Consider the following 26,602-nt stretch of genomic DNA (forward strand, 5'->3'; position numbering starts at 1 on the left):
GGGACCCGTGGACGGAGGAGACCGGCGGCTGCTGGAGCCGTACGCGGACCAGAAGGAACGGAGGACACTGACGAGGAGGACAAAGGCATCGGAGGTTGTGGAAAGAAAGACGCGGTCACCGGCGGCAGGCGGAAGCTTGCCCCCGGCGGTAAGTGTGATACACACAGCCTACGACCCCACACCTCAGCGTTGCACATGATAGGGGATTGACAGGCAGGACGCCGCACAAGTCAGACCCCCAAGACATACAAATTAGGACACAGCCTCAGAGGGCACATAGGCACCCACCACACCTATGGTAAAGGTGACCCGCAGGGTACACCTGACATTTACCTGAGCTGGGGTTCCTTTTCGGGTATACCACTAGGAAGGTATACCGTGTAAAGGGTAGTCTGCAGGACACACCTGACAGTGGTGAAGGAACATTTGCGTTAAGGAACTGTTTGGAACACTAATTAATTAGCAGGAGGGTACAGATCAAAGGATAGTCTGCAAGATTCATTTGAACACAATTCACCTCAATAAAGTAGACAATTCAAAACCACCAATAGAGTGTTCATTAACATAAGCTTATACCCACACGAAAACAGATCAGTATACACACAAGTCTATAGCTACATCCCATCTTTGCACTATCTCCTCTCCCCTCCTCCATTTCTTACTAAAGAGCGCGCTGACCACTCTATGTTATAAATCCAAATATAGGAGGTAGGACGCCTCCAGGTTCAGCAGCACTCATCACTACTTTCTCTCTTGTGAGCGCAGCTCCCTTCTACTTGAAAAAAGCAGTATATGAGGGGCACATTGATTCAGAGAATAGCCTCCTTAAAGTTACATTTCAGGAAAAGGGAGACTGAGCTAGAAGCTGAATGTTCTTCATTGGAGAGTCAATATTTGGCGGATGGATTGGCTGACTCTAGATCCCACTTGGATAGAGCGCGCACTGCATGACTTTCTCATATAAATGATCGAAACTTGCGCAGTCTCTTGTTTCGATCCCATAATTGCTATATGAATGCGGATAGGCCGGACAGTTACCGTGCTCACCTAGTTCACTACAACCGCCCCACTGCCACTGTTGCACAACTTATAGGTGAGTCGGGCAGAGGTGTACATACCACTTCTGATATTGCAGAAGTATTTCTCGCATTTTATAGAAGTTTATATCATTCCCGCTTAACATATTCTGTACCGGATATACAGGCATTCCTCTCCGGGATTGTCCTGCCTAAATTATCCATAGAAGCTAGAGACTTCTTGGAAGCCCCCCTAACATTGAATGAGGTGGACGGGGCACTTTGATCCTTTCCGTGCGGTAAAGCCCCGGGTACTGTTGGTATACCGATTGAATTATACAAAAAACACTCTGTATCATTTGTCCCCAGACTGTTGAACCTATTTAACGACCTCATTGAGGCTGGCACTTTCCCAGCTTCTATGTCCGAGGCTATTATAGTGGTGTTGCCGAAACCCGGAAAGGATCCTAGGTCCTCCGACTCCTATAGACCAATTTCTCTGATCCCTACGGATGCTAAGATACTTCCAAAAATCCTAGCCATACGGCTTAATAACGTGATCACTTCCATAATTCACTCGGATCAAACCGGCTTTATGCCAGGAATGTCTACCTCTATCAATTTGAGGCGGCTCTTCACCCATCTCCAGGTCGACCATGAAGGGGATGCTAACTCTGCTATAGTCTCCTTGGATGCCAATAAGGCGTTTGACTCCGTTGAGTGGTTATACCTATGGGAGGTCATGTGCTGCATGGGCATTGGCCCCATCTTTATTAAATGGGTTAGACTCTTATACTACAGACCGACGGCCAGGATTTCTGTCAATGGCTATGTGTCTACACCCTTTCCTCTATCTAGGGGTACTAGGCAGGGGTGTCCCCTGTCATCCTCATTATTTGCTATAGCCATTGAACCATTGGCCTGTTTTATGCGATCCAATCCAAATATATTAGGATTGCAAATACATGATAGAATTGATATGGTAGCCTTATATGCAGATGACCTTTTATTATTTTTACGTGACTATAGGACTGCTATGCCAGCTGCTCTGGATGTTATTGAGGCTTTTGGTAGATATTCTGGTTTGACTATTAATTGGGCAAAGTCCTCTATAATGCCCTTGCGTGGTCCTTCCCCCTCTGAATCTGAGGTGCCCTTACCATTGCGTTGGGTCGATCAATTCAAATATTTGGGTATACTAGTCACTAATGACTGATTTTCTCCCTAATAATTTACTACCATTACTCGATTGGTTAAGGGATAAATCCAAAATGTGGGGTAAACTCCCTCTTATGGTAACTGGGCGTATAAATGTTATTAAAATGATAGTGCAACCTAAAATTTTATACGTGTTACAAGAATCCCCAATTTATATTCCAGCCTCCTTCTTTAGAAAGTTGAACAGTATTCTGTCATTCCTCGTCTGAGCCAAAAAACGCCCCAGGATTAGTATCAATACACTCACTAGGCCCAAAATAGATGGTGGTCTAGCACTACCTCATTTTAAGCTCTATTATTTTGCCTCCCAGCTGGCCCACATAGGATTCTGGTTTAGGGATGGTGACCCGCTCTCTCTCTCTGTCGCCTTGCTGCAGAGGGTGGCCCCGAGTTATACTCCTATACAAGCACTTCTTAGTGGCACAACGTTTCCTCATGCACTGCCCATTTTTTCTCAGGCCCTTCGGGTTTGGCGGGAGGCTGGGACTCTATTTCAGTCTGATGAGCTCGATCCTGACACCACCCTCTGGCATTCCCGCAGGTTGTCTGAATTAGATACGCTGTCCGGCTGTAAGGTGTGGGGGACTAAGGGAATTGTTGCGATTGGTCAATTGTACTGCAACAACGCCCTTAAATCTTTCCAACAGCTGAAAGATGAATTTAATCTACCACACTCCTTTTTCTACCGATATTTACAACTAAGGCATGCTCTCCAGGTCCAGTTCAGGGATACAGCACCAGTCCTTGCTCCCTCTCCTTTGAAAACTTTTATTGTTAATTTAGGATGGGCTAAGTCTATTTCTCTGGCCTACTCTTTTTTGGTCAATAGTCACCATAAAGATGATCTCCCTGTGTTGTGGGGACGTTGGGAGGATAGCCTTGGCCCACTTAGTGATGAAGAGTGGGATGCAGCCAGAATGTTTCCGCGCAGGGCCACTGCCTCTATTAGATACCAACAGATACAACTGTTTAATCTCCATAGAACCTATCTGACTCCTGTTAGGTTAGTCAAGTTTGGTGGCCGGTTCTCTGACTCCTGCCCTAAATGCAACTCGGCCAGTGGCTCCTTTTGGCACCTACTCTGGCAGTGCCCAACGGTCTCCAGTTTTTGGACCCAGGTTAAGGGCGATATAACTTCTACAGGAATCCCTGCTGATGTACTCACGCCCAAGGCATGTGCATTGGGAGCTGGAGTTGGAGGGACACTTAACGGCCCCGATATACAATACTTTCAAAACCTGTGTGCCTTAGCCAAGGTTTGTATAGCCCGCTCGTGGCTTGCGCAGACAGGCCCTGCTTTTGGGGCGTGGATAGCCCTGGTAAACGATTCCATAGAGCATGAAAGATTTACTTATATGTCTCGTGGAGCTATTTCCAAGTGCCACAATATTTGGGCCAGGTGGATGGACTTCCCTTACATAACCAGGGACTAACTTGTCTAAATCCTTATGCTCCTGTTTTCTACACTGTCCACTGTGTGCTGGTATTGTATATATGGTATGCAATTGAGATATATTGGATCACGAAAGTCAAATGTAGATCTGTATGTCTTTATGAGATTGTGATTGAGACTGATTCGTTAGATCTGATGATTTGAACTCCTTTGTGCACACCACTCATTATCAATCTATACGTATACTTTTATTTTATTTTTTATTAGTGTGGGATAGGGGGATAGTTTTATTATTTAGTTATTTCTAGTTTTGTAAAAATCTAAATATTAAGGAATACTCGCATTTATGGTGTACAGGGTCTACGGAAATAATTTTATTTGATACGGGTAAACTGTACTGCCTTTCTCTTACTTTGACATGACACTGTGTGCAATTTCTCTCTTTCGCAGTAATATGACCTGCTGTATTGTATAATATCTATATGTTTATACTATCACACTGTGCCATCATGCTGTGGACTACCTTTGCATTCCGGCCCTGCCATTTTATGACTCTGTACGATATTATGACGTGTTAATAAAAAATACTTTATTTAAAAAAATAATTGGGAAACTGTGGAGCTAAGTAAAAATTGGGAAACACACCCGCCAGTGGATTCGCAGGTGGCGCGGCTGGTGGTATCCTCAGCTCTGCCTGTAACTACCGTCACGCCCCTGAGAGAGCTGACGGATAAGCGTGTGGAGGGTTGTTTGAAGGCACTTTACACCCTAACCGGTGCTGCGCATAGGCCCACCATTGCAGCGACATGGGCTGCAGAAGCTGTGGAAGTGTGGGCTCAGGAGCTGGAGGCGGAGTTGCCTTCCAACGCTTCTGATCATGCTAGACAATGCTAGTCATATATTGTCACAGCGTCTCATTACATTAAGGAGGCGGCTTCTGATGCCGGTATTCTGGCGGCCAAGGCTTCTACTGCGTCCATTTTGGCTCACCGGATTCTCTGGTTACGGTCCTGGTCTGTGGATCTGGACTCTAAGAAAACCCTGGAGGTACTCCCTTTTAAGGGAGACATTCTTTTCGGAGAAGACCTCAACAAGATAGTGGCTGACTTAGACTCTGCTAAAACAGCATGTCTACCTAGTACTGCTCCTTCAGTGCTGAAGGCTAAAAGTAATTCATTTCGCTCCTTTCGTCTTTCAGGGAAAGCAAAAGGTCAGATGTACCCGAAACAGGTTCGCTCATCCAAACCCAATAAGTCCAAACCCAAAAGGGCCTGGGCTGCCCGTCAGCCTGCTTCCAAAACTGACAAGCCTGCCACATGACGGGGTGGGCCTCCCTCTGGGGGATCCCAGGGGGGGGGGGCGACTTCTAGAGTATACCCAGGAATGGTTGAGGACCCCTTCCGATGCCTGGGCAACCTCCATTACCAATTTCGGGCGTTAACCTTTGGTTTAAAAATGGCTCTGCGAGTCTTCACCAAGGTCATGGCAAATTCCCCAGAAATTCTCCTACACTATCTGGATCTGACTATCCAGTTTCTGCAAGCCCACAGGTGGCTTATCAACTGGAAGAAATCTTCCCTGGTCCCTGCTCAGAGCATGATGCACCTGGGGGCATTGTTGGACACTCACAACCAGCGGTTGTTCTTGTCTCAGGAGAAAGTTCTGAAGCTTTAGGACAGGATTCGATGCTTCCTATTTCGTCCGCAAGTGTCGATACATTCGGCAATGCAAGTGCTAGGTCTCATGGTGTCGGCTTTCGACATGGTGGAATACGCTCAATTCCAATCTTGCCCTCTGCAGAAGCTGATTCTTGCCAAGTGGGACGGCCTGCCTCATCGGATCAGGTCTTAAATGATCTCCTTGTCTCCGGAGGTCCATCTGTCACTGAGCTGGTGGCTTCAGGACCAACGATTGAGCAGGGGTCGTCCCTTCTGGATATCCAACTGGATCCTTCTGACGACAGATGCCAGTCTGAGAGGTTGGGGTGCGGTGTTGGAGCAACACTCCTTTAAGGGTCGTGGACCAAGGAGGAGTCTCTCCTCCCGATAAACATTCTGGAACTGCGGGCGGTGTTCAATGCTCTGAACTTGGCCCAGCATTTAATACAGAACAGACCTGTTCAAGTACAGTCGGACAACGCCACCACGGTGACGTACATCAATCATCAAGGCGGCACTTGAAGCCGCATGGCAATGAGGGAAGAATCAAGGATTCTTCAGTGGGCGGGACGCCATCTGCCAGCCATCTCGGCAGTATTCATTCCGGGGGTCCTAAACTGGGAAGCGGACTTTCTCAGTCGTCAGGACGTACACGCCAGAGAGTGGAGCCTCCATCCAGAAGTGTTTCAACTCCTCGTGGACAGGTGGGGCCTTCCAGATGTGGACCTAATGGCGTTTCGACACAATCACAAGGTTCCGGTCTTCGGAGCAAGGACAAGGGATCCTCTAGCAACGTTCGTGGACACACTGGCAATTCCATGGAACTTTCAACTGCCATAAGTGTTCTCTCCGGTGTCACTCCTGCCCAGAGTAATAAGGAAGTTCGAGAAAGAAGGAGGAATCCTACTTCTGATCGCTCCCGCATGGCCCAGACGGAATTGGTTCTCAGACCTTCAGGGTCTCTCGATAGTGCGTCCCCTTTTAATTCGGCAGCGCCCAGATCTCCTCGTTCAGGGCCCTTGTGTATATCAGGATTTAGCCTGGTTGGCTTTGACGGTGTGGCTCTTGAAGCTTCCGTCTTGAGAGCCAAAGGTTTTTCTGAGGTGGTCATTCAAACTATGTTGAAGGCCCGGAAACCAGCTTCTGCTCGGATTTACCACAGGGTCTGGAATTCTTACTTTGCTTGGTGCGCATCTAACAATCATGATGCTTACAAGTTTAGTACAGCCAAACTTTTGGCCTTTCTACAACAGGGCCTGGACTTGGGCCTTCGTCTGGCCTCCATCAAGGTTCATATTTCTGCCTTGTTGATTTGGTTCCAGAGAAAAATTGCAACTTTACCTGATGTTCATACATTTACTCAGGGTGTGTTGCGGATTCAACCTCCTTACGTCCCGCCGGTGGTTCCTTGGGACTTGTCGTGGTTCTGGAGGCGTTGCAAGGGTCTCCGTTTGAGCCTCTTGAATCGGCAGACCTTAAGTGGCTTTCTCTTAAGGTGTTGTTTCTGCTGGCCTCTGCCAGACGGGTGTCGGATTTGGGTGCTTTGTCCTGTAAGTCACCATATCTGATGTTTCACCATGACCGGGCGATTCTTATAACATGTCCCGGGTATCTACCTAAGGTGGTGTCTTCTTTCTACCTTAATCAGGAGATTGTGGTTCCGGCCTTTGTCTCTCCTGAATTGTCTTCCAAAGAGCAGTCTTTGGATGTGGTACGGGCTCTCCATATCTACGTGAAGAGAACTGCCTCCATCAGGAAGTTGGATTCTCTCTTTGTTCTGTTTGGTTTACACAAACGTGGCTGGCCTGCTCACAAGCAGACCCTAGCCAGATGGATGAGAATGGTGATTGCACATGCTTATGTACAGGCTGGCCTTCCAGCTCCTTCTACCCTAAAGGCCCATTCTACTCGGTCGGTTGGACCTTCTTGGGCGGCCCGCCGTGGTGCGACCCTTGAACAATTGTGCAAGGCGGCTACGTTGTCCTCAGTGAACACGTTCATAAGGTTCTATGCCTTTGATACTTCTGCCTCCCAGGATGCATTCTTTGTACGCCGGGTTCTTGTGCCCGCTACAGTGCATCCCCTCTCATAAGGAACTGCTTTAGGAAATCCCCAATGTCATTCCCTGGGGAGCCCTGTGTACTCCGCAGCAGAAAACTAGATTTATGGTAAGAACTTACCATTGTTAAATCTCTTTCTGCGAGGTACACTGGGCTCCACAGGGCGCCCACCCTGACGCACTTAGCTTCTTTGGGTTGGTATGGCATTAGCCGCTGACACTTTCTCCAGTCGTGAGAATGTGGTGTATGTGGCTACTAACAGTTGTCATCTCTTTTGCCTGCTACTGCATTGGACTGGTTAACAAAAACTGAGCTCCTGTGCACGGAGGCGGGGTTATAGAGGAGGCGGCGCTATGCATTCTGGGAAGAAGATCAAAGCTTCGAGCCTGTTGGTGCCTCGGATCAAGATCCTACTCTACACCCCAATGTGTACCTCGCAGAAAGAGATTTAACAATGGTAAGTTCTTACCATAAATCTCGTTTTGTGACCCAAGGATTAACATCCATTGAACCATGGGGGTAATTCAGACCTGATCGCTGCTGTGCGTTTTTGCTCAGCGGGTGTTCAGGTCCAAACTGCGCATGCATATGCACCGTAATGCACAGGCGCATCACACAGGTACAAAGCGGATTGCCACTCACTGATGGGTTTGTGCGACGGATCCGTTCGCACGGGCGATCACAAGGAGATTGACATTGACTGATTTTTGAGATTGATTTTATTCTTTTTTTTTTTTTACTCTGTCACGAAAATAATAGATCAAGGGGGAGCTGTAGATGTAGCGGGTGGTCTTCAGTATGCCGACTGTCGGGATCCCGGCGCACAGTATACCGGCGCCAGAATCCCGACAGCTGGCATACCGACAATTTTTCTCCCCCCTGGAGGGAGAATAAAATAGCGTGGCGCATGCAGCGAGCCCGCCAGGGGCTCATTTGCGCTCGCCACGCTGTCGGTATGCCCGCGGTCGGGCTCCCAGCGCCGGTATGCTGGTCGCCGGGAGCCCTGCCGCCGGCATACCATACTACACCTGATGTAGCATATCTAGACTTTAGTAAGGCATTTGACACTGTCCCACATCGGAGACTGCTAAATAAACTTGAAAGCGTGGGGGGGTGGATTATAAAACAGTTAAATGGATAAGAACCTGGTTGCAGGATAGAAAACAGACAGTTGTAGTAAATGGAGTGCAATCTATGGAGGGAAATGTTACCAGTGGAGTACCCCAGGGATCTGTACTTGGACCAGTTCTCTTTAATATCTTTGTTGGTGACATTGCAAATGGTATTGAAGGGAAAGTATGCCTTTTTGCAGATGATACAAAGATATGCAACAGGGTAGACACACCGGGAGGTGTAAAACAAATGATTGATGACCTAGGTAGGCTTGAGAAATGGTCAAGAACGTTTAATGCTAAAAAATGCAAAATCATGCACTTGGGTCTCAAAAACCCACAGGCTAAATAGGCTAAATATCTAATTAAGGGTACTATGGGGGTCATTCCGAGCCGATCGCTTGCTGCAGTTTGTCGCAGCGCAGCGATCGGGTCGGAACTGCGCATGCACCGGCGCATGGCAGCCGTCGTTGCCTAGCGACTGCCTCTGAGACAGAGGCGGTCGCTAGGCGGGAGGGGGCTGGACGGCAGCGTCAAGCCGCCGTTTAGGGGGAGCGGCCCGGCCAACGCAGGCATGGGCGGACCGTTGGGGGGGCGGGCTGCGGCGGCGGCTGCGTGACGTCTCACGCAGCTGCTGTGGCCAGTGGCAGCGACAATTAACTCCCGGCCAGCCGCAGGAGCTGCGCTGGCCAGGAGTTACTCCACAAATACAAAAGCATCGCCGCTGTGTGATGCTTTTGTATTTGTGCGGAGATGGGGGGTGGACTGACATGCGGGGCGGAATAGCCCTGTGCTGGGCGTCCCCCTGCATGTCAGGGAAGATGATCATAGCTGTGCTAAATTTAGCACAGCTACGATCAACTCGGAATGACCCCCCATAATGGAAACTACTGAGGAGGAAAGAGATTTAGGAGTCACTATTTCAAGTGACTTGAAGGCAGGAAAGCAATGCAACAAAGCAATGAGAAAGGCTAGTCAGATGCTTGGTTGCATAGGGAGAGGAATCAGTAGCAGGAAAAAAGAAGTAATAATACCACTGTATAGGTCTTTGGTACGGCCCCATCTGGAATACTGTGTCCAGTTCTGGAGACCATGGTGGTCATTCTGAGTTGTTCGCTATTTTTTACGTACGCCATTGGATACGTAGAACTGCAAAAACATTGTACAAATGCGAACATACACCCACTACGCAGCATTGCAAACACATATGTACCAATACACAAAGTAGCCGTATATCAAATAGCATCGCAGGACTGCAATCGGATCGCATGGCTACCTAATGCATCGCAAAAACCACAACTCAACGTATATGTGCACAGCCTTCGCAAAAGTGCACATGCTATGTACTTTTGCTATAAATCGCACAGCAATGTTTTTTTTCCCTTTGTGTTCTAATTCTTCAACCCTTCCTCAATTAAGATACCAATTAGTGTAATGATTTCTAATGGTATTGAACAATTAAATCTTCAAAGAATTCCAGTAGAACACTTTGTTGGCATAATTGTCCATTAACACGGGTTTTGTTTTTTCTAAAATTGTTCTAGATGTATAAACTGTGTATTATCCATGCCTGCCCTAATGTTAAATACCTGCTTTTTGTGTTGAGGTGTAGTGTGTGTATAAATGTGTTTAGTGACATCAAAAAACAATCAGCTCCTAACTGTCATACATCAGTCTTTGGTGTTTAAGTGTTTTTTCTTAGTATTCTTAAGTAATAATTTTAAAATGTTTAAGGTCCCCAATTTCCTGACGCAAATCCGCTGTACCTTTCTTGCAATAAAAAAACACAACACACACTGAAATGTGAATAAACAATATTTTTTTATTTTTTACAACCAAACTTTTGCTAACTTTTTTGTGTGAAAATAAACTATTTTTTTGCACTTCATCCAGCAGGGCCCTCAAGTGGTGATCCATCCTTTCCAGGATTACTGAAATCATTGCTGGGGGATCTCCAACTGCATCATCTGAAATGAATGTCCAAAAAACAAACAAAAAAACATGACTTACTCACATTACACATACACATTATAGAAGCAAGGCACAAAGCACACTTTAATGGCATAGTAACTACATAATGGATGTTTTATTTTTACAGTAGCAGGGCAACACATACAAGCATGGCCTGCAATGATTTAAAATAAAAGCCATGTTTAAGGTGTAGCAGACCATGCTGGGATGTGTAGTTCTTTCACATCTGGAGTGTCCCGGACTTGCCATTTTTGGTGTTGGGCCAGCCTCAGCACAATGCATCTCTACATCTTCAGATGGACTACATATACTAGCATGCCCACACTCCCTGAAAGCCTGCCTTACTACATAAGTGGAGATAGGTCTTGTTGTTATGTGTTGCCAAACTACATTTGTAGAGTCACACTTTAAGAACACATGTCCCCAGACTTGGACTGTCACACAGGGGTACAGGGGAAAGCACCAGTGGCCCTAATTTCCAGCGTGAGCACCCTAAGGATCAGGTTCCAGACTGTGCTCTTGAATGTTGCATTTTGGTGAACCTAAACATTGTCGACCTAGACACTGTCGGTCTAATGATCCACACCCACTCAAGGGTGTGGATCATTACAGTGCTGTTTCTTGTGGCGGGCGAGCCATGCAACCGCACGGGGCGCCCTCCACGGCACTTCTTGTGTTCTTTGATTCCCTCTCCTCCCGAGTACTCAGCTCGGGGGGGGGGGGGGGAGTTTCGCGGAATGATGCACCCGCCTGCCGTAATGTGTAAAATGGGGACTCTTGCCTGCCGTAATGTGTAAAATGGGGACACTTGTCTGCCGTATTGTGTAAAATGGGGACTCTTGCCTGTCGTAATGTGGAAAATGGGGACACCTGCCGTATTGTGTAAAATGGGGACACTTGCCTGCCGTATTGTGTAAAATGGGAACACTTGCCTGCCGTAATGTGGAAAATGGGGACACTTCCCTGCCGTAATGTGTAAAATGGAGACTCTTGCCTGCCGTAATGTGTAAAATGGGGACACTTGCCTGCCGTATTGTGTAAAATGGGGACACTTCCCTGCCGTAATGTGTAAAATGGAGACTCTTGCCTGCCGTAATGTGTAAAATGGGGACACTTGCCTGCCGTATTGTGTAAAATGGGAACACTTGCCTGCCATCATGTGGAAAATGGGGACACTTGCCTGCCGTAATGTGTAAAATGGGGACTCTTGCCTGGCGTAATGTGTAAAATGGGGACTCTTGCCTGCCGTATTGTGGAAAATGGGGACTCTTGCCTGTCGTAATGTGGAAAATGGGGACACCTGCCGTATTGTGTAAAATGGGGACACTTGCCTGCCGTATTGTGTAAAATGGGAACACTTGCCTGCCGTGTTGTGGAAAATGGGGACACTTGCCTGCCGTATTGTGGAAAATGGGGACTCTTGCCTGCTGTAATGTGGAAAATGGAGACTCTTGCCTGCCGTATTGTGTAAAATGGGGACACTTGCCTGCCGTAATGTGGAAAATGGGGACTCTTGCCTGCCGTATTGTGTAAAATGGGAACACTTGCCTGCCGTATTGTGGAAAATGGGGACACTTGCCTGCCTTATTGTGGAAAATGGGGACACTTGCCTGCAGCATTGTGGAAAATGGGGACTCTTGCCTGCCGTAATGTGGAAAATGGGGACACTTGCCTGCCGTATTGTGGAAAATGGGGACACTTGCCTGACGTAATGTGTAAAATGGGGACTCTTGCCTGCCGTAATGTGGAAAATGGGGACACTTGCCTGCCGTATTGTGGAAAATGGGGACACTTGCCTGCCGTATTGTGGAAAATGGGGACTCTTGCCTGCTGTAATGTGGAAAATGGGGACACCTGCCATATTGTGGAAAATGGGGACCCTTGCCTGCCGTATTGTGGAAAATGGGGACACTTGCCTGCCGTAATGTGTAAAATGGGGACACTTGCCTGCCATATTGTGTAAAATGGGGACACTTGCCTGCCGTATTCTGGAAAATGGGGACACTTGCCTGCCATATTGTGGAAAATGGGGACACTTGCCTGCCGTAATGTGGAAAATGGGGACACTTGCCTGCCGTATTGTGGAAAATGGGGACTCTTGCCTGCCGTATTGTGGAAAATGGGGACACTTGCCTGCCATATTGTGGAAAATGGGGACACTTGCCTGCCGTAATGTGGAAAATGGGGACACTTGCCTGCCGTATTGTGGAAAATGGGGACTCTTGCCTGCCGTATTGTGGAAAATGGGGACTCTTACCTGCTGTAATGTGGAAAATGGGGACTCTTGCCTGCCGTAATAGGAATTTAATGTATCAAGGGCATTGCGGTGTATGGCATAATATATTTATTATTATTATTATTATTATTATTATTATCCTTTATTTATATGGCGCCACAAGGGTTCTGCAGCGTCCAATTACAGAGTACATAAATAATCAAACAGGAAAACAGCAACTTACAGTTGATGACAGTATAGGACAAGTACAGGGTAAATACACAGTTACATCAGCAGATGACACTGGAATAAGTATCAGGTGGCAGAAGACTGCTGGATGTGGTACAGTTGAAGATTATTAAAGTAAGACAAAGGATAAGCACATGAGGGAAGAGGGCCCTGCTCGTGAGAGCTTACAATCTAAAGATATATTTAAAAAAAAAATTCCTGTGCTCGCCGTGATCTGTTGGTGCAAAGTCAAAAACTGGGGTATAAGGTAGTCTTTTCAGACGCGGCCATGCCCATTTTACAGAGGCCATGCCCATTTTATCGAGGCCACGCCCCCTTTGCCGGGAGCGCGCACATACCTTTTTCTTTTTATATCTATGGGGGAAGGGCGCATTTTTTGTTATGTCAATGGGGGGGCGCATTTTTAAATCTCGCACTGGGAGCCAAGTTGGCTAGAAACAGCCCTGGATCATTAGATCGACAGTGTCTAGGTCGACAATGTTTAGGTTGACCACTATAGGTTGACAGTCAGTAGGTTGACAGGGTTGGAAGGTCTACAGTGTTTATATGTGCTAGGTCGACAGATCAAAAGTTAGACATGAGGGTATTTTGGTATGTTGTTATCCCTGTCTTCGTAGAGTGACAGGGACTCCGAATTATTGCACTGTGCCACCTCGCATGGCTCGCCAGGCTTCGGGCAAGGTGCCTCGCTCCGCTGCCGCTTCGCTCGGAACAGATTTCCATTTCAATCGGAGTCCACGTGGCTCGTTAAGTCCAAAAATGTTTTACATTTTTTAAACTAACAAAAAAAAAAAACATGTTGAGCTTGTGACCCATCAACCTAGCACGTGTCGAGCTAGAGAGCCTGTCGACCTTCCAAACCTGTCGACCTAGTGACTGTCTACCTATAGTGGTTGACCGAAACATTCTCGACCTATACACTGTCAAATTTCATTCCAGATCCCATAACATTATTTACAGACAAAGCCTTTCTCCAGGGGCCCCGAATGGACCCAGTACAACACTGCATGTAGGTGATTTTCAATTTAAACTAGGTTAGAAATACATTTTTTACTTCTAAATAACTTACTATCTCCTTACGGATGGCCATCACCCTCCACCTCCTCGGGTGCCTCAGCGGCACACTCCGATGTGGGGAAAGGAGGTTGGATGGGGGAAGGAGGTTGGATGGGGAGGAGCTTGGATGGGGAAGAAGCTTGGATGGGGAAGGAGGATGTATGGGTGAGGTGGGTTGAGAGGGTGGGTCAGATTGAGAGGGGGAGGGTGGTTGACAGGGGTGGACAGATTGAGAGGGTGAGGGGTGTTGAGAGGGGGGTCAGATTGAAAGGGGGAGGTGGGTTGAGAGTGTGGTACAGAAAGAGAGGGGGAGGTGGGTTGAGAGTGGGGTACAGAAAGAGAGGGGAGGGGGGGTTGAGAGTGGGGTATAGAAAGAGAGGGGGAGGGGGAAGCGGAAATAGAGGGGGAGGGGGTTTGAGAGGGGGAGGAGGCTGAGGAGGAAGCGGATGTGGTATTTTGGGGGGTGGGTTGTTGAGGGGGGGAGGGATTTTGGGATTGGGAGGAGGATGGTGGTGAGGCTGCTGGTGGCCTCGCTGGTGGTGCCGGTGGCCTCTGCCGTTGTGCTTGCCATAGAAACACAGTAAAAAAAAGGCAAAAAAATAAGAATTTACTTACCGATAATTCTATTTCTCGTAGTCCGTAGTGGATGCTGGGGACTCCGTCAGGACCATGGGGAATAGCGGCTCCGCAGGAGACAGGGCACAAAATTAAAAGTTTGACCACTAGGTGGTGTGCACTGGCTCCTCCCCCTATGACCCTCCTCCAAGCCTCAGTTAGGATACTGTGCCCGGACGAGCGTACACAATAAGGAAGGATTTTGAATCCCGGGTAAGACTCATACCAGCCACACCAATCACACTGTACAACTTGAGATCTGAACCCAGTTAACAGCATGATAACAGAGGAGCCTCTGAAAAGATGGCTTCCAACAATAATAACCCGATTTTTGTAACAATAACTATGTACAAGTATTGCAGACAATCCGCACTTGGGATGGGCGCCCAGCATCCACTACGGACTACGAGAAATAGAATTATCGGTAAGTAAATTCTTATTTTCTCTGGCGTCCTAAGTGGATGCTGGGGACTCCGTCAGGACCATGGGGATTATACCAAAGCTCCCAAACGGGCGGGAGAGTGCGGATGACTCTGCAGCACCGAATGAGAGAACTCCAGGTCCTCCTTAGCCAGGGTATCAAATTTGTAGAATTTTACAAACGTGTTCTCCCCTGACCATGTAACTGCTCGGCAGCGTTGTAATGCCGAGACCCCTCGGGCAGCCGCCCAAGGTGAGCCCACCTTCCTTGTGGAGTGGGCATTTACAGATTTTGGCTGTGGCAGGCCCTGCCACAGAATGCGCAAGTTGAATTGTGCTACAAATCCAACGAGCAATCGTCTGCTTAGACGCAGGAACACCCAGCTTGTTGGGTGCATACAGTATAAACAGCGAGTCAGACTTTCTGACTCCAGCCGTCCTTGAAATATATATATATATATATATATATATTTTTTTTTTTTTTTTTAAGGCTCTGACAACGTCGAACAACTTGGAGTCCTCCAAGTCGCTAGAAGCCGCAGGCACTACAATAGGTTGGTTCAGGTGAAACGCTGATACCACCTTAGGGAGAAACTGAGGACGCGTCCGCAGTTCTGCCCTGTCCCAATGGAAAATCAGATATGGCTTTTGTACGAAAAAGCCGCCAATTCTGACACTCTCCTGGCCGAAGCCAGGGCCAGTAGCATGGTCACTTTCCATGTAAGATATTTCAAATCCACCGATTTGAGTGGCTCAAACCAATGGGATTTGAGGAATCCCAAAACTACATTGAGATCCCACGGTGCCACTGGAGGCACAACCGGGGCTGTATATGTAGTACTCCTTTGACAAAAGCTTGGACTTCAGGAACTGAAGCCAATTCTTTCTGGAAGAAAATCGACAGGGCCGAAATTTGAACCTTAATGGACCCCAATTTGAGGCCCATAGACAATCCTGTTTGCAGGAAATGTAGGAATCGACCCAGTTGAAATTCCTCCGTCGGAGCCCTCTCCTTCAGGATCCGGCGTTCAACCGCCATGCCGTCAAACGCAGCCGCGGTAAGTCTAGAGGTAGAGTGCACGGATCCTCCGTGCGCATCTCTTGAAGTTCCGGGTACCAAGTCTTTCTTGGCAAATCCGGAACCACGAGTATCGTTCTTACTCCCCTTCGCCTTATAATTCTCAGTACCTTGGGTATGAGAGGCAGAGGGGGGAACACATACATTGGCTGGTACACCCATGGTGTTACCAACGCATCCACAGCTATTGCCTGAGGGTCTCTTGACCTGGCGCAATACCTGTCCAGTTTTTTGTTGAGGCGGGACGCCATCATATCCACCTTTGGTTTTTTCCAACGGTTCACAATCATGTGGAAGACTTCTGGATGAAGTCCCCACTCTCCCGGGTGGTGATCGTGTCTGCTGAGGAAGTCTGCTTCCCAGTTGTCCACTCCCGGAATGAACACTGCTGACAGTGCTATCACATGATTTTCTGCCCAGTGAAAAATCCTTGCAGCTTCTGCCATTGCCCTCCTGCTTCTTGTGTCGCCCTGTCTGTTTACGTGGGCGACTGCCGTGGTGTTGCCCTACTGGTTCAACACCGGCTGACCCTGAAGCAGAGGCCTTGCCAGGCTTAGAGCATTGTAAATTGCCCTTAGCTCCAGTATATTTATGTGAAGTGAAGTCTCCAGGCTTGACCACACTCCCTGGAAATTTCTTCCCTGTGTGACTGCTCCCCAGCCTCTCAGGCTGGCATTCGTGGTCACCAGGACCCAGTCCTGAATGCCGAATCTGCGGCCCTCCAAAAAGGTGAGCACTCTGCAACCACCACAGAAGAGACCCCCTTGTCCTTGGAGACGGGGCTATCCGCTGATGCATCTGAAGATGCGATCCGGACCATTCGTCCAGCAGATTCCACTGAAAAGTTCTTGCGTGGAATCTGCCGAATGGAATCGCTTCGTAAGAAGCCATCATTTACCCAGGACTCTTGTGCATTGATGCACTGACACTTTTCCTGGTTTTAGGAGGTTCCTGACTAGCTCGGATAACTCCCTGGTTTTCTCCTCCGGGAGAAAAACCTTTTTCTGAACTGTGTCCAGAATCATCCCTAGGAACAGCAGACGTGTCGTCGGGCTCAGCTGGGATTTTGGAAAATTTAGAATCCACCCGTGCTGTTGCAGCACTACTTGGGTTAGTGCTACACCGGCCTCTAACTGTTCTCTGGATCTTGCCCTTATCAGGAGATCGTCCAAGTAAGGGATAATTAATACGCCTTTTCTTCGAAGAAGAATCATCATTTCGGCCATTACCTTGGTAAAGACCCGGGGTGCCGTGGACAATCCAAACGGCAACGTCTGAAACTGATAGTGACAGTTTTGTACCACGAACCTGAGGTACCCTTGGTTTGAAGGGCAAATTGGGACATGGAGGTAAGCATCCTTGATGTCCAAGGACACCATAAAGTCCCCTTCTTCCAGATTCGCTATCACTGCTCTGAGTGATTTCATCTTGAACTTGAACCTTTGTATGTAAGTGTTCAAAAGATTTCAGACTTAGAATAGGTCTCACCGAGCCGTCCGGCTTCGGTACCACAAACAGCGTGGAATAATACCCCTTTCCTTGTTGTAGTAGGGGTACCTTGACTATTACTTGCTGGGAATACAGCTTGTGAATAGCTTCCAACACCGTCTCCCTGTCGGAGGGAGATGTTGGTAAAGCAGACTTCAGGAATCTGCGAGGAAGAGACGTCTCGAATTCCAATCTGTACCCCTGTGATACTACCTGCAGGATCCAGGGGTCGACTTGCGAGTGAGCCCACTGCGCGCTGAAATTCTTGAGACGACCCCCCCACCGGACCTGAGTCCGCTTGTAAGGCCCCAGCGACATGCTGAGGACTTTTCAGAAGCGGGGGAGTGCTTCTGCTCCTGGGAAGGAGCTGCTTGCTGCAGTCTCTTACCCTTTCCTTTGCCTCGGGCAGATATGAATGGCCTTTTGCCCGCTTGTTCTTATGAGAACGAAAGGACTGAGGCTGAAAAGACGGTGTCTTTTTCTGTTGGGAGGTGACCGGAGGTAAAAAAGATGGATTTTCCGGCTGTTGCCGTGGCCACCAAGTTCGATAGACCGACCCCAAATAATTCCTCCCCTTTATACGGCAAACTTCCATATGCCGCTTGGAATCCGCATCACCTGACCACTGTCGCGTCCATAAACTTCTTCTGGCAGAAATGGACAGCGCACTTACCCTTGATGCCAGAGTGCAAATATCCCTCTGTGCATCTCGCATATAAAGAAAATGCATCCTTTAAATGCTCTATAGTCAATAAAATATTGTCGCTATTCAGGGTATCAATATTTCCAGTCAGAGATTCCGACCAAACCCCCCCAGCACTGCACATCCATGCTGGGGCGATTGCTGGTCGCAGTATAACATCAGTATGTGTGTATATACTTTTTAGAGTATTTTCCAGCCTCCTATCAGCTGGATTTTGAGGGCGGCCGTATCAGGAGACGGTAACGCCACTTGTTTTGATAAGCGTGTGAGCGCCTTAACTACCCTAGAGGGTGTTTCCCAGCGCGCCCTAACCTCTGGCGGGAAAGGGTATAATGCCAATAACTTCTCTGAAATTAGCAACTTCCTATCGGGGGTAACCCACGCTTCATCACACACTTCAATCAATTCATCTGATTTCAGGAAAAACTACAGGTAGTTTTTTGACTTTTTTCACACCCCACATAATACCCATTTTTGTGGTACTTGTAGTATCAGAAATATGTAACGCCTCCTTGATTGCCGTGATTATGTAACGTGTGGCCCTACTGGAAAATACGTTTGTTTCTTCACCGTCGACACTGGAGTCAGTGTCCGTGTCTGTGTCTGTCGACCGACTGAGGTAATGGGCGTTTTAAAGCCCCTGACGGTGTTTGAGACGCCTGGACAGGTACTAATTGGTTTGCCGGCCGTCTCATATCGTCAACCGACCTTGTAGCGTGTTGACACTATCACGTAATTCCATAAATAAAGCCATCCATTCCGGTGTCGACTCCCTAGGGGGTGACATCCCATTACAGGCAATTGCTCCGCCTCCACACCAACATCGTCCTCATACCTGTCGACACACACGTACCGACACACAGCACACACACAGGGAATGCTCTGATAGAGGACAGGACCCCACTAGCCCTTTGGGGAGACAGAGGGAGAGTTTGCCAGCACACACCAAAGCGCTATAATTATACAGGGACCACCTTATAGTAAGTGTTTTCCCTTATAGCAGCTTAATATATAATAATATCGCCAAAAAAATGCCCCCCCAGGGGCAAACGCAGGATTTATAAGGGGGGGTTTCCGTGTGTGTGTTGCTATATTGTTGCTGTATATAGTAGCATTTAATAGCAGCACTGTGAGGCGTATGCATCAGTGTATGCCACGCTCAGTCGCTGATAATGGATAGCGGGAACATCCCATGTTATGAATGAAGCGTTGTGGCCACAATATAGGACACATCTATATACATATATACATGTACACAGTGTGTGTGTGTGTGTGTGTGTGTGTGTGTGTGTGTGTGTGTGTGTGTGTGTGTGTGTATATATATATATATATATATATATATATATATATATATATATATATATATAAAATAAGAATTTACTTACCGATAATTCTATTTCTCGTAGTCCGTAGTGGATGCTGGGAACTCCGTAAGGACCATGGGGATTAGCGGCTCCGCAGGAGACTGGGCACAAAAGTAAAGCTTTAGTACTACCTGGTGTGCACTGGCTCCTCCCCCCATGACCCTCCTCCAAGCCTCAGTTAGGATACTGTGCCCGGACGAGCGTACACAATTAGGAAGGATTTTGAATCCCGGGTAAGACTCATACCAGCCACACCAATCACACCGTACAACCTGTGATCTGAACCCAGTTAACAGCATGATAACAGAGGAGCCTCTGAAAAGATGGCTCACAACAATAATAACCCGATTTTTGTAACAATAACTATGTACAAGTATTGCAGACAATCCGCACTTGGGATGGGCGCCCAGCATCCACTACGGACTATGAGAAATAGAATTATCGGTAAGTAAATTCTTATTTTCTCTGACGTCCTAGTGGATGCTGGGAACTCCGTAAGGACCATGGGGATTATACCAAAGCTCCCAAACGGGCGGGAGAGTGCGGATGACTCTGCAGCACCGAATGAGAGAACTCCAGGTCCTCCTCAGCCAGGGTATCAAATTTGTAGAATTTAGCAAACGTGTTTGCCCCTGACCAAGTAGCTGCTCGGCAAAGTTGTAACGCCGAGACCCCTCGGGCAGCCGCCCAAGATGAGCCCACCTTCCTTGTGGAATGGGCTTTTACAGATTTTGGCTGTGGCAGGCCTGCCACAGAATGTGCAAGCTGAATTGTACTACAAATCCAACGAGCAATAGTCTGCTTAGAAGCAGGAGCACCCAGCTTGTTGGGTGCATACAGGATAAACAGCGAGTCAGATTTCCTGACTCCAGCCGTCCTGGAAACATATATTTTCAAGGCCCTGACTACGTCCAACAACTTGGAGTCCTCCAAGTCACTAGTAGCCGTAGGTACCACAATAGGTTGGTTCAGATGAAACGCTGACACCACCTTAGGGAGAAACTGAGGACGAGTCCTCAATTCCGCCCTGTCTGAATGGAAGATCAGATAAGGGCTTTTACAGGATAAAGCCCGCCAATTCTGACACGTGCCTGGCCTAGGCCAGGGCCAATAACATGACCACTTTCCATGTGAGATATTTTAACTCCACAGAATCAAGTGGTTCAAACCAATGTGACTTTAGGAACCCCAAAACTACATTGAGATCCCAAAGTGCCACTGGAGGCACAAAAGGAGGCTGTATATGCAGTACCCCTTTTACAGACGTCTGAACTTCAGGTAGTGAAGCTAGTTCTTTCTGGAAGAAAATTGACAGGGCCGAAATTTGAACCTTAATGGACCCCAATTTTAGGCCCATAGACACTCCTGTTTACAGGAAATGCAGGAATCGACCTAGTTGAAATTCCTCCATCGGGGCCTTACTGGCCTCGCACCACGCAACATATTTTCGCCAAATGCGGTGATAATGCTTTGCGGTTACATCCTTCCTGGCTTGACCAGGGTAGGGATGACTTCATCCGGAATGCCTTTTTCCTTCAGGATCCGGCGTTCAACCGCCCTGCCGTCAAACGCAGCCGCGGTAAGTCTTGGAATAGACAGGGTCCTTGCTGGAGCAGGTCCCTTCTTAGAGGTAGAGGCCACGGGTCTCCGTGAGCATCTCTTGAAGTTCCGGGTACCAAGTCCTTCTTGGCCAATCCGGAGCCACGAGTATAGTTCTTACTCCCCTCCGTCTTATAATTCTCAGTACTTTTGGTATGAGAGGAAGAGGAGGGAACACATACACTGACTGGTACACCCACGGTGTTACCAGAGCGTCCACAGCTATTGCCTGAGGGTCCCTTGACCTGGCGCAATACCTGTCCAATTTTTTGTTTAGGCAGGACGCCATCATGTCCACCTTTGGTTTTTCCCAATGGTTTACAATCATGTGGAAGACTTCTGGGTGAAGTCCCCACTCTCCCGGGTGGAGGTCGTGCCTGCTGAGGAAGTCTGATTCCCAGTTGTCCACTCCCGGAATGAACACTGCTGACAGTGCTATCACATGATTTTCCGCCCAGCGAAAAATCCTTGCAGCTTCTGCCATTGCCCTCCTGCTTCTTGTGCCGCCCTGTCTGTTTACGTGGGCGACTGCCGTGATAATGTCCGACTGGATCAGCACCGGCTGACCTTGAAGCAGAGGTCTTGCTTGGCTTAGGGCATTGTAAATGGCCCTTAGCTCCAAAATATTTATGTGAAGTGATGTCTCCAGGCTTGACCACAAGCCCTGGACATTTTTTCCCTGTGTGACTGCTCCCCAGCCTCTCAGGCTGGCATCCGTGGTCACCAGGACCCAGTCCTGAATGCCGAATCTGCGGCCCTCTAGAAGATGAGCACTCTGCAACCACCACAGGAGAGACACCCTTGTCTTTGGTGACAGGGTTATCCGCTGATGCATCTGAAGATGCGATCCGGACCATTTGTCCAGCAGGTCCCACTGGAAAGTTCTTGCGTGGAATCTGCCGAATGGAATTTCTTCGTAGGAAGCCACCATTTTTCCCAGGACCCTTGTGCACTGCTGCACTGACACTTGGCCTGGTTTTAGGAGGTTTCTGACTAGTTCGGATAACTCCCTGGCTTTCTCCTCCGGGAGAAAACACCTTTTTCCGGACTGTGTCCAGGATCATCCCTAGGAATAGAAGGCGTGTCGTCGGGATCAGCTGCGATTTTGGAATATTGAGAATCCAACCGTGCTGCCGCAGCACTATCTGAGATAGTGCTACCCCGACTTCCAACTGTTCCCTGGATCTTGCCCTTATCAGGAGATCGTCCAAGTAAGGGATAACTAAAACTCCCTTCTTTCGAAGGAGTATCATCATTTCGGCCATTACCTTGGTAAAGACCCGGGGTGCCGTGGACAATCCAATCGGCAGCGTCTGAAACTGATAGTGACAGTTCTGTACCACAAACCTGAGGTACCCTTGGAGAAGGGTAAATTGGGACATGTAGGTAAGCATCTTTGATGTCCAGAGAGACCATATAGTCCCCTTCTTCCAGGTTTGCAATCACTGCTCTGAGTGACTCCATCTTGAATTTGAACCTTTGTATGTAAGTGTTCAAGGATTTTAGATTTAAAAATGGTCTCACCGAGCCGTCCGGCTTCGGTACCACAAATAGTGTGGAATAGTACCCCTTTCCCTGTTGCAGGAGGGGTACCTTGATTATCACCTGCTGGGAATACAGCCTGTGAATGGCTTGCAATACTGTCTCCCTGTCTGAGGGAGACGTCGGTAAAGCAGACTTTATGAAACGGCGAGGGGGAGACGTCTCGAATTTCTTGAGACGGGCCCCCACCGTGCCTGAGACCGCTTGTAAAGCCCCAGCGTCATGCTGAGGACTTTGCGGAGGCGGGAGAGGGCTTTTGTTCCTGGGAATTGGCTGTTTGTGTTAGACCTACCCCAAATAACTCCTCCCTTTTATAAGGCGATACTTCCATATGCCTTTTGGAATCATCATCACCTGACCACTGTCTTGTCCATAACCCTCTTCTGGCAGAAATGGACAGCGCACTTACTCTTGATGCCAGTCGGCAAATATTCCTCTGTGCATCACGCATATATAGAAATGCATCTTTTAAATGCTCTATAGTTAGTAATATACTGTCCCTATCTAGGGTATCAATATTGTCAGTCAGGGAATCCGACCAAGCCACCCCAGCACTGCACATCCAGGCTGAGGCGATTGCTGGTCGCAGTATCACACCCGTGTGAGTGTATACACATTTTAGGATATTTTACTGCTTTCTGTCAGCAGGTTCCTTAAGGGCGGCCGTATCCGGGGACGGTAGTGCCACCTGTTTAGACAAGCGTGTGAGCGCTTTATTCACCCTAAGGGGTGTTTTCCCAACGTGCCCTATCCTCTGGCGGGAAGGGGTATGATGCTAATAACTTTTTAGGAATTAACAGTTTTTAATCGGGGGAAACCCACGCATCATCACACACTTCATTTAATTCCTCAGATGCAGGAAAAACTACAGGCAGTTTTTTTTTTGTTTTGTTTTTCTCACCCAACCTAATACCCTTTTTAGTGGTACTGGTATTATCAGAAATGTGTAAAAACATTTTCCATAGCCTCAATCATGTAACGTGTGGCCCTACTGGAAGTCACATTCGTCTCTTAATCGTCGACACTGGAGTCAGTATCCGTGTCGGCGTCTGTATCTGCCATCTGCGGTAACGGGCGTTTTAGAGCCCCAGATGGCTTTTGAGACACCTGGACAGGCACAGGCTGAGTCGCCGGCTGTCTCATGTCAACAATCTTTTGTAAAGAGCTGACACTGTCACATAATTCCTTCCATAAGCTCATCCACTCAGGTGTCGACTCCCTAGGGGGTGACATCTCTGTTACAGGCAATTGCTCCGCCTCCACCTCATTTTCCTCCTCATACATGTCGACACAACGTACCGACACACAGCACACACACAGGGAATGCTCTGATAGAGGACAGGACCCCACTAGCCCTTTGGGGAGACAGAGGGAGAGTATGCCAGCACACACCAGAGCGCTATATATATATATATATATATATATATACAGGGATAACCTTATATAAGTGTTTTTCCCCTTATAGCTGCTGTATTGTTATACTGCGCCTAATTAGTGCCCCCCTCTCTTTTTTAACCCCTTTCTGTAGTGTAGTAACTGCAGGGGAGAGCCAGGGAGCTTCCCTCCAACGGAGCTGTGAGAGAAAATGGCGCCAGTGTGCTGAGGAGATAGGCTCCGCCCCCTTCTCGGCGGCCTTTTCTCCCGTTTTTCTGTGGAATCTGGCAGGGGTTAAAATTCATCCATATAGCCCTGGGGGCTATATGTGATGTATTTTCGCCAGCCAAGGTGTTTTTATTGCTGCTCAGGGCGCCCCCCCCTAGCGCCCTGCACCCTCAGTGACCGGAGTGTGAAGTGTGCTGAGGAGCAATGGCGCACAGCTGCAGTGCTGTGCGCTACCTTGGTGAAGACAGGATGTCTTCTGCCGCCGATTTTTCCGGACCTCTTCTTGCTTCTGGCTCTGTAAGGGGGCCGGCGGCGCGGCTCTGGGACCGAGCTCCGAGGCTGGGCCTGTGTTCGGTCCCTCTGGAGCTAATGGTGTCCAGTAGCCTAAGAAGCCCAATCCACTCTGCACGCAGGTGAGTTCGCTTCTTCTCCCCTTAGTCCCTCGATGCAGTGAGCCTGTTGCCAGCAGGTCTCACTGAAAATAAAAAACCTAAAACTAAACTTTCACTAAGAAGCTCAGGAGAGCCCCTAGTGTGCACCCTTCTCGGCCGGGCACAAAAATCTAACAGAGGCTTGGAGGAGGGTCATGGGGGGAGGAGCCAGTGCACACCAGGTAGTCCTAAAGCTTTACTTTTGTGCCCAGTCTCCTGCGGAGCCGCTAATCCCCATGGTCCTTACGGAGTTCCCAGCATCCACTAGGACGTCAGAGAAATATATATATATATATATATATATATATAAAATCACTCATATGGGGCAGTACTCCTTTTATAAATGGCATTGAAACGTTGACTTTTATAATGTCATCGTTTGTATGCTAGGAGTGCAGCACCATTTGAGTGACCTGTACTATGAACCCTATATGTGAGAGCACCTAGCAAAAAAAAAAAAAAATGAGAATATATATATATATATATATATATATATATATATATATACAGTATACATACACACACAAAACCAATTCAGCCGGCCCTCCTTAATATCAAACAGCTGGCCCCGGTGCCCATGTCCAACAAGTCATACTGATCCAAAGGAGGATCACAAGATGGCACTCGAGAGGCAATTAGAGATGAAGAAAAGCTGGTATTTGTTATATTGTCAACATTTCGAGGCCTCCGCCTCTTTGTCAAGACACACCAGTACAAACAAGTGAAACACACTTACCCACTTGAAATACCCGCGCCAGACATCCAATCCCATCGTCACTTCCCAAGCGCTTACAGGTTCCACGTCATGTCACATGACGTATTTCCTGCTCGCCACCACCGGGATCCACAGCAACCAAGACGCTTGTGTCTCACCATGGACTTCCGGGTTGACGATGTCCTGGGTTGCTATGGTGACCACACGCTGAGCAGCCCGAGTGCAGGATCACATGGTACAGCCCCTCCACTTGCAGCGCCTGTGGAATGATCAGGGATAGTGGCTGTTAATACATATAAAAGTCCACGAACATTAATACATTACAATGTGGGGAAGAATATAGCATATAACAAATCTATACAAACATAGAAATCACATAAACACTTAACATAATGTTAAAAACAGCTCTGAAATACACAGCACAATATCATTGGGTATTACTTATCAGAAAAGTGCTCAATGAAGTTAGTATACAAAACAATTAATATATTAGACATACCCATGGAGAGTGCATACAAACTGCACAAATCAGATTACCAGATTAATATACATAATAGAAACCAGTCCCCACATAGAGAGAGAGAGAGACAGACAGACAGAGAGAGACAGAGAGATGTAGAATACTGATAGAGAGAAAGATAAATGTAGAAACCCCTAGAGAGAGAAAGAGACACTATAGATAGATAGAAACCCCCTAGAGACAGAGGATGTAGATAGATAGATAGACAGACGGAAACAGAGGGTGAGATACTCTAGATCACAGGTTCTCAAACTCGGTCCTCAGGACCCCACACGGTTCATGTTTTGCAGGTCACCTGTAGATTTTTAAAATGTGACAGTTGGTGATACACAGTGCACCTGCTGGGTGACATGGAAAACGTGAACCGTGTGGGGTCCTGAGGACCGAATTTGAGAACCACTGCTCTAGATAGATCACACACATAGCTAAAACTTACTTCCTCTGTAGGATCCCAGCTCCTGAGTGTGATCTCTGGAATCCCCTGTCAGGTCTCTCCCCCACGCTTCTTCATGCTCCTCCTGCCTCTGAGCTGCATGACAGGCTCAGCTCAGCTCAGCTCAGCATTCAGTTTGTGCTC

At 47.9% G+C, this 26,602-nt stretch overlaps 1 long non-coding RNA gene across 2 annotated transcripts in view; it reads right to left on the bottom strand.

The window, feature by feature from the left end:
• Window positions 1-10,259: 10,259 nt before the first annotated feature.
• Window positions 10,260-26,602, bottom strand: part of LOC134956699 (uncharacterized) — a 40,404-nt gene continuing 24,061 nt past the window's right edge. Inside the window, exons 1-3 of one of the 2 annotated variants that reach the window (XR_010186103.1) lie at window positions 26,462-26,600; window positions 25,527-25,764; window positions 10,260-10,424 (exon numbers count right to left, since the gene is read on the bottom strand). This is a non-coding gene — a long non-coding RNA (uncharacterized LOC134956699). Of the gene's footprint in view, window positions 10,425-25,526; window positions 25,765-26,461; window positions 26,601-26,602 lie in introns of those variants that run through there. The other variant, XR_010186102.1, reaches the window with a different exon arrangement.

Source organism: Pseudophryne corroboree, chromosome 9 (assembly GCF_028390025.1).
Source record: "Pseudophryne corroboree isolate aPseCor3 chromosome 9, aPseCor3.hap2, whole genome shotgun sequence".
Classification (NCBI taxonomy): Eukaryota; Metazoa; Chordata; class Amphibia; order Anura; family Myobatrachidae; genus Pseudophryne; species Pseudophryne corroboree.